Raw genomic sequence first — 9,283 nt, 5'->3', positions numbered from 1 at the left:
ATACCATTGTCCCTTCCAAATTGAAAAAAAAAATAGAATTGTCGTGTCGTGTATAACTTCGAGCGCCACCCCTCCCCCAAGCAAGCATTTCCGTATTCCAAACAAGTCCAGGTGATATTCCTCTATTCTCTCTACTTGCTTCTAATTCATTTTCAATAGATCTACCGTCCAGATTTGAAGTTGAAGAAGAGGGTTGAGAGAGGCTTGAAGTTGAAGAAGAGGGTTGAGAGAGGCGAATTCCTGTGCGTCTCTTGCGCCTGCGGTGCCTGACTTCTGTTGAGCGCTCATCAGTAGAAGATGAATCCTTACCTCCATTGTCATCATTTTCTTCCCCAATGTCTTCAGTTCCTTGAAAGTCAGTGATTCTGTTGTTTCGTCTCTTCCTTGGCGGAATTGTTCGATGATAGCGCTGTGACCATAAGAAATTAGGGAAGCCCATTGAAAACCATAAGAAATCCCAAAATCTTTCATCAGTTATTCTTTCATCAAAATCTTCCTGTCTCTGAAAAAAAACCAAATTAAAACATATACATTAAAATTAAACCATAAAGATAATCAAATATGCCTCCTTTATAAAGAAATACGATCTGGTTCGAGAAAAGTAGGTAGTGGGAAAGAAGTCGGAGATGAAGGAAATGAAGTCGAAGAAGACGGTGGTTTCTCTTTTTTGGGTTTGTTGAAATTGTCAGAGAAATAAATAGAAGGAAGAAACGGTGCAAAGAAGAAAGATTAGGAGGAGTATCAGCAAGGACGATTTGAAAAAATTAGAGAGAGAGAAAGGGACAGACACAGAGATTGAAATCTTTTAGAGAGAGAGAAGAGTTAGAGAGAGAAATGGAGTGGGTTCTATTTTTTCAAATTGGAAGGGACAATGGTATTTTAGTAATTTCATATTAGGGGTGTGAGTTTTTTACTTTTAAAGTGGTCAAAATATTGAGGTGGCGCGTTAACCAGACGTTGACCGGTCATTTTTACCGGTTGTACACTTTAGTGGGAGGTCACCTGAAGCTCGTACGGTTTAGTGTGATAAAATTTAAGTTGTACACCAAAGTGTGATTTGGGGTAAAGGTTGTACACCACGTATGTAATTTACCCTATGTTCTCAACACTACCCTTCCCTTCCGAGAAGGGTATTTAAGGTCTATTTGGTTGAGCTGTTATTTTACAATTGTTGATGTTAGTTGTTTATAATAGAGGTACCTATTGGCTTTTAAATTTTAGTGATATTAAAGGTCAAACCACAAGGGTAAATTACATACGTGGTGTACAACCTTTACCTATTTTCACACTTTGGTGTACAACCTTCAATTTTGCACACTAAAATGGTGCAACCTTTTGGTAACCTCCCACTAAAGTGTACAGCATGTAATTGTGACCGGTCAACCCGAAGTCAACGCGCCACCTCAGCAATTTAACTTTTCTAAAAATAAAAAATTAACCCAATAAATATAAAATTACTTTTATACCCTTTATAAAATCATCTTCTTCAACCTCCACCCTTATTTTTTTTCTACTCCATTTTCAAAAATTATTTCTCTCTCTTCAACATTTATACTTGTTTTCTTTGTACTCCATTTTCAAAAATTATTTCTCTCTCTAACTCTCATCTCTCATTCTCTCTCTAACTCTCATCTCTCTTTTATTTTCTCTCATCTCTCTCATCACTTCTCTCCCTAACTCTTCCATCTCTCTCTAATTCTCTCTTTCTCTCTCTAGAATATCTTATAAGCTAGTTAGGAAATTAAACAAAGACTTTATAATAATCATCTTATTCATTTTAAAAAACTGTCAACTGAAACTGAAAGAAGACGACCCACGTTTAGTTCTTCTTTCCTGTAGAAAAGTTTCATGTCTCCAATTTAGAATTAGAGAAAGAGGAAGAAAACCGTGGGATCATAACTCCAAAATTGAGAATCCAATGATCCAGATAACTGAACAAAGAAAGAAAGAAAAAAAGAATTGCGAAATGAAGTAGAATGAGAATCATTTGAGTTTTGATTCAGAAAGAAGATAAAGAGGAATTAATTAAGAATAGAAAAATGGAGAGGATTGAAGATGAAAGCATAAAGACTTTTCCATCCCCTTTACGCTTATTTTTATTTTTATTTTTATTTATTTTCGTTTGCTACATAAATTTCATGAAAAGGCCTTTTTTCAAATTGGGCAACTGCGCGTATGAGGTCTGACTTTTTGAGTCTGCTATTCTCTATTTGCTAGTAACTTTTTTTGCTTTTTTAAGAATAAAAAATTGTGCAAATTAAATCATTTCGCAGCCCAAATATAAAATTAACTTGGTTGTTGTTTGTTGTTTGGTTCGTGGAATGGAATCCAATGGAATTGAATAGTTATTTCAAAAGAATAGAATAGAATGGATTAGAAATTATTTAAGAATAAGATATTCTAGAAAGAGAAAGGAAGAGTTAGAGAGAGAAGTGATGAGAGAGAAAATAAAAGAGAGATGATAGTTAGAGAGAGAATGAGAGAGATGAAAGTTAGAGAGAGAAATAATTTTTAAAAATGGAGTACAAAGAAAATAAGTATGAAGGTTGAAGAGAGAAATAATTTTTGAAAATTGAGTAGAAAGAAAATAAGGGTGGAGGTTGAAGAAGATGATTTTATAAAGGGTATAAAAATAATTTTATATTTATTGGATTAATTTTTTATTTTTAGAAAAGTTAAATTGCTGAGGTGGCACGTTGACTTCGGATTGACCGGTCACAATTACCTGCTGTACACTTTAGTGGGAGATCACCAAAAGGTTGTACATTTTAGTGTGCAAAATTGAAGGTTGTACACCAAAGTGTGAAAATAGGTAAAGGTTGTACACCACATATGTAATTTACCCCAAACCACAATAATAAGAATGTCTCGCTTTTGACGAGTTGGTATTTAAAACTGAGTAAGAATGTCTTGTTTTTAATGAGTTGGTAGTCGCTAGAATTAATGAATACTCTAAGCTGGAACTGTTAAATAATGGGTAAATTCCTTTTGAGAGCTAAGTTACTTTGTACAGAGCTTGAACATTTGATGAACTCATTTTGGTGGGGCTCGAATGGTAGAGATGGCAAAGGCATCTGATGATTTCATAGGATAAATTATGTATTTCAAAATCTGTTGGTAAAATGGGTTTCAAAAAAATGGAGGATTTTTAATTTGGTTTTGCTCGTTGTGAGCAGCCGCGAAACCCGATTACCCTTTTTGGGATTTCGGCAAAAGGGGTTCCGCTTTTATATGACACCATCACTTAACATTTTTAAGGACGATAGTTAGCGTGTCCCTTCCGGTGTATGCATTCTTACTTATTAATTAGCCCACTTATCATGTTTTTGAGCTAATTTTACATTTCAGAGTCACCATTTGGGTTTAATGTCCGGGAACATATAAAATTAGATGGCACACAGGCTTACAACATGTCATCTCTTCAGAGTTAGATTCGTGACTTAAACAGTTAAAATGTTTGATTAATGAACGCGTAGACTTGTCTCTTATTAAAATACCATTTATAATCTAAATAATTTCCAGTTTAATTATCGATCATAATGGAAAGCGATAAATAAATATGGAAAAAGTAAATTAAGATACATCATAATCAAATGGCACAAATAACTCTATTACATCAATTCTAGTCCTAAAAAATAAATCTATTAAACTTTCAAAACCAATAAATGTTAGCCGCGGGACATTGGGACCCGTCTTTCGGATTTAACTACGACGCCGGACTCGATCAAGTAGGTTTCATCAAAGCCTATGAAATCTAACATTTAGCATGTCTTCATATACATAACCTGGTTCAAAGTTCTAGCCGGTTTAATGTCTCAGAATGATCAAAATACACCTCTTAACCCTAAGATCGATTTTATTCCATGTAAACGTACTTTAACATATATAAATTTACAATAAACATAAATTTACCAAAAATAACAGATTCCTACACTACCCTAACCAAGACAGAATTTGATCCGTCTATTTCCATCACCGAAACTAGGTAGCTGATCGGCAACAGGTGTAGCTGATCGGTGGTTATGTCGCAGACAGCAGACTTTCGAAAATGGCAGGAAAACCTGAAACAAGTGCAAAAAGAACCAAACAATTTGCAAACTAAAAGAAAAGGCTTTTAAAACCCTTCAGAAGTTACCTTTATAGTGTTTTCCCGGTTTGTAGTGCAGTAGACTGATGAACATAGAGACTCTAGGAACTTTGAACAACGACCCGAGCACAAACGAACATAATGCCTCCAGAATATAAAAGGGACGATTCTAAATACCTTTAGAGTCGATTTGAAGTTGGAATAGAATGATTTTAACCCAAAAATATTGTTTTCTGGAAATTACAAGGACTTTAGAAAGTGTGTATATTGAGAATGAACTTTACTGAGTTCGATTCTGCAACAACAATCTCGTGTTTGGGTGTTTAAAAACATGATTAACACTCGAAAATAGTGATTTGTGAGATCAAAACGGCTTTATCTACCCCTTCTCTCTCTTTGGAAATGTGTATGTAATGTGAAATAGTTTTTTTTCTCTCTATAAAAATGTCTTTCTTCTCAAAAAATTTTTTTTTTTCTAAAAATGGTTGTCCCTCCATCTTGTCAGTTTTTTGCTGATTGTATATGGGTTTTGGCAGAAAACTGCCAAAATTCAAATAAAAAAACTCCTAGAAATCGTCAATCGTAGCCGCTCGGCTATGATTCAGATTTACCATACAGGAGTTATACGCTACATACGAAGAATTATATGCCATACTAGGAGTTTCCTCAAGTCGGCCTGGATCGCCAACATTATCAACATCCGAATATACCGATGTTGATACTCTGTCAACATTTCTAAGCATTCTGGTGGCTCAAGTGACTAAACTGAAAGAAGATTCAAGCTCTGTATATGGATTGAGGATAACTGATATATTAGATATGTGTATTGTTGTGGAAAAGACAGATGCCTTTTGGCCAAGACTAATGATTTTGTGCTACTTGATGTTGTATCTTTGTATACCTACAGACTTGAGTTGTTATTACTGGCTGATGTCTGTCGTAGACCATATTCTTGGAGGAGCATGTCTTATTACTCCGGCACTAGCTAAGACTCTTATTTACTTAGACTGGCGAAGCATGGATTACAGATTTGCTGGACTGGCTGTGCTTCACTACTCTATATAAGTAGTCGTATTTGATTGCCTTTGTTATTATTATTGCTCTACATTTTGCCTAGATCACCCTTTGTGGGTTTTCAATCTAGTGAGCTAGATTGACTTTTGCCTAAACCGCCATTTGTGGGTTTTTTACTTAACAAGCTTTTTTCTTTTTCATTATTTTTTTTAGATTTGTCTCCAAGAGAAGTTCGTTGTTATTGAACCACCACAAATTCCCTAGAAAAAAGTACAACCCGTGGAACTTCCCGTCTCGAGGCTTGGAGTTGAAAACCTTCAGAGATCTCACATTTGATGATTTTTGTGCCCGATTTAGAATTGTCAATGACGAGCATATCCGATGGACATGTCCCTGGTGGAGAATCAGTCATGTGGCAATGAAGATGCATGCTGATTGTATTCAATTTTATGGGTTGTATTTGACGTGCTTTTACAATCCGACTCGGCTATACAGACAGTTTGGACTGCCGCAAAACATACCATCATACGTGATAAGATTCAGCTCTGGACAGATAACTGAGAGATATGCTACACATTTGATCACGAAATGGAATGCCATAAAGCCTATTGACGTGAACACTGAGGAGATTAGTTGTGCTCCTGCGACTAAGAGATATAAGGATTGGATCCTGATACCGAAGATAGACGAACATAAAGACTCATCGGAGGAATACCCAGAACCTTCTTCAAGGAACATAGAGTTCTAGCTTGTCTACTTTCTGTTGACAATGTTTAAGGCATGGAAATAAACAACTAACTTGTAATGCACATCTTTTATTAATGCGACGTCTTATTCGTGTGTCATCATAATGATAGGGTAAAATGAATGCATTAAACTCCTAAGCAAAACAATTCAACTGACAAACTCATGTTCGTATGAAAATAATCTCGGTATATAGGTTCATTTGTATATTGAAAAACAAACCATCTTCTGTTATCAATTAGCCCTTGCGTGTTTTCTAACTGAACATTTTCTCTCATTGCCTTACTATTGTTTAGTTCATCCTTTCAGATTTTCAAACTAACAAGTGACTCGATATTTTTAATGGCCATTTATTTTCATTAGAGCACCCTTTGCGGGTTTTCAGCCTAAAGACCTTGTGTTGTTTTTTTTTTTGAACATGTGAAGCTTCCGCATTGGGAGAATTAGACGTAATAGAACTTCAGAAAATCTTGGTTGATCGGGTCAGAGAATTCATTTCTGTCCATATCCATAATTCTAATAGCTCCTTTTGATATCACTCGTTTGACGACATAAGGCCATTCCCATCCAGGTTTGAACTTCCCATGAAGTTCAAATGTCAATGTGAGTTTGCTTTAACTGTTTCAAGACAAGATCCCCAGATTTCAATGGAGCTCTCTGATGTTTGATTCTCTTGTTATAAGCTCGAGCCATGTGTTGTTGGTACATCTGAAGCCTATCTAAATCTTGCAACCTTTTCTCATCTACGTGGTGAGCTGTTCATATTTGAGACGAACCCATTCTGCCTCCGGAAGCTCGACCTCCATCAACACACGAAGTGACTTAACTTCCATTTTAATAGGTAAGACTATATCTATGCCATATACCAAAGCATAGGTAGTTCCCTAGTTGGTGTTCTAATGTTTGTATGGTAAACCCATAAAGCAAAAGGCAGCTTCTCGGCCCAATCTTGGTAAGTGACTACCATTTTTTGCAAGATATTCTTGATAGACTTATTAGTTGCTTCTACTACACCATTAGCCTGCGGTTGGTAAGGAGAAGACTTATGATGTTCAACCCCATGACGTTCAAGCAAAGCTTTCGTTGCCCCCTGAAATTAGACTCCATTATGAGAAATGATCCGATGAGGCATGCCATAACGAGCAAAAATATTCCTCTTGATAAATTTGGCCATTTTTGAAGCGGTGATATTAGCGTATGATTCGGCCTCAATCCACTTGGAGAAATAATCAACTGCGACTACGATAAAGCGATGCCCATTCGATGCTGACGGACGAAGCTTGTTATTATATCTATCCCTCATGATGTAAATGGCCAAGGAGAAATGAGACTCTAAAGCTCAAGGGGAGGGAGGTTGACGTGACACGTATGGATTTGACATTCATAACATTTCCGCACCCACTTTATGCAGTCTGCCTGCATGGTTAACCAGAAGAAACCATGTTAGAGGACTTTCTTGGATAGAGCATTTCCATTGATATGTGGACCGCAATGACCCGAGTGAGTCTTGTGTATAACTTTCTTCGCCTCTGACTCATTCAAGCAGTGCAGAAGGAGACCGTCGGCTGATCATCTAAACAACTGACCATTTACAAGTTTAAATTGAGTCGCTAGTCATTGTATAGTATTTAGGTCCAACTGTTCAGCATTATCAAGATATTCTCCCTTTTCATGAAAGTTCGAAATATCATAATACCATGGTTTTTTGTCCGCAATAATCTCCATCACTTCAGGAATAGAGCAACAAGGGACCGTAGAATGCCCAATGATAATGGGATCCATAAGTGCTTTAGTCAGACCTTTCTAGATAGACGATAACGTTGCTAAGGCATCTGCCATCTGATTATCCTCTCTAGCTATATGTCTGGATTCACAATTACTAAACATGGATTTCTAGTCCCACAGAAGTTCAGAATATGGTTTCAGACTTTCCTCACGGATTTCCCATACTGCCTGGGCTTGCTGAACCACTAACAAGGAATCTCTGACGGCTCGTATGTCATGTGCCCCAAGCTTGATTAATGCCTTGAGACCGAATAGACATGTCTTATACTCAACCCCATTATTAGTGATCGGAAACTCTAAACGTTTCGATAGAGGAATAACTTCACCATCGGATGTTGCAATAATAACACTTATACCAGCGCAATGTTTATTGACGACGCCATAAAAAGAACATTGTCCATCATTTGACTTCAATAAAATTTAGTTGTTCATCAGGGAAGTCGAGATTCTCCCTATAGTTTGACTTAATAGGCTGGTTGGCTAGGAATTCAGCCACATCTATGCCTTTAATGACCTTGTTAGTCAAGTGCTCAATGTCAAACTCAGATAGCAGAAGCAACCATCTAGACAACTTGCCAACTAAAGCTAGAGCTTAACATAAATACTTCATCGGATTGACATTTGCTACCACTTGAATGCGATAGGACTGGAAATAATGTTGCAACTTCTTAGTTAGCCATGCCATTACATTGCAAGTCTTTTCCACTATTGTGTACCGAGTCTCATAATCAAGTAGCTTCTTATTGAGGTAGTAGATAGCATGCTCTGATTTATCATCTTGCTCCTGGACAAACATTGCCACAACTGATGTTTCTTCTACTGCTATATACAAGATTAAGGGCTTGCCCGACATCGGAGGCTTTAACAATGGTGGGTTAATGAGATACTTCTTTATCTTCTCAAAAGCCAACAAACACTGCTCATTCTAGATGATTGGTTGCTCTTTCTTCAATAGCTTGAAGATGAGCTCACAGACCGTGGTAAGACGTGAAATGAATCTACTAACATATTGAAGCGAGCCTAAGAAAGATTGCACCTCTTTTTTCTGTTCTTGAAGCAGGCATCTCGGTGATGGCTTTAATCTTATCTGAATCCATCTCAATACCCTTTTGGCTGATGATGTGACCAAGCAATTTCCCGGAAGTGACACTAAAGACGCACTTCTTAGGATTTAAGCGAAGATTATACTTCTCAATACGAGTTAAGAAACGATCCAAGATAACGGGATGTTCTTCCCTAGTTATGGATTTAACAAGATATCATCGATGTGAACCTCAACTTCTTTATGGATTATATCATGAAGGATTGCAGTCACTACTCATTAATAAGTAGCCCCAGCGTTATTCAATCTGAAAGGCATAACCCGATAGCAATATGTCATCCATTCTGTGATGAAAGAAGTCTTCACCATATCGAGGACATTCATAAGGATTTGATTGTTCCCGAGAAATCTATCCATGAAGGAGTACATTGTGGCTCTAGGAGCACTGTCTATCAGAATGTCGATGTTAGGTAACGGAAAATCATCTTTAGAAGATGCTTTGTTCAAGTCCTAGAAATTTATGTATACACGGGCTCTGCCATCCTTATTTGTTATAAGGGCGATATTAGCAAGCCATTCACACTCTTGTACAACCTTAATAAACTTAGCTA

This window comes from Euphorbia lathyris, chromosome 3 (genome assembly GCF_963576675.1).
Source record: "Euphorbia lathyris chromosome 3, ddEupLath1.1, whole genome shotgun sequence".
Lineage (NCBI taxonomy): Eukaryota > Viridiplantae > Streptophyta > Magnoliopsida > Malpighiales > Euphorbiaceae > Euphorbia > Euphorbia lathyris.
Note: the sequence above shows the minus strand (reverse complement) of the source record.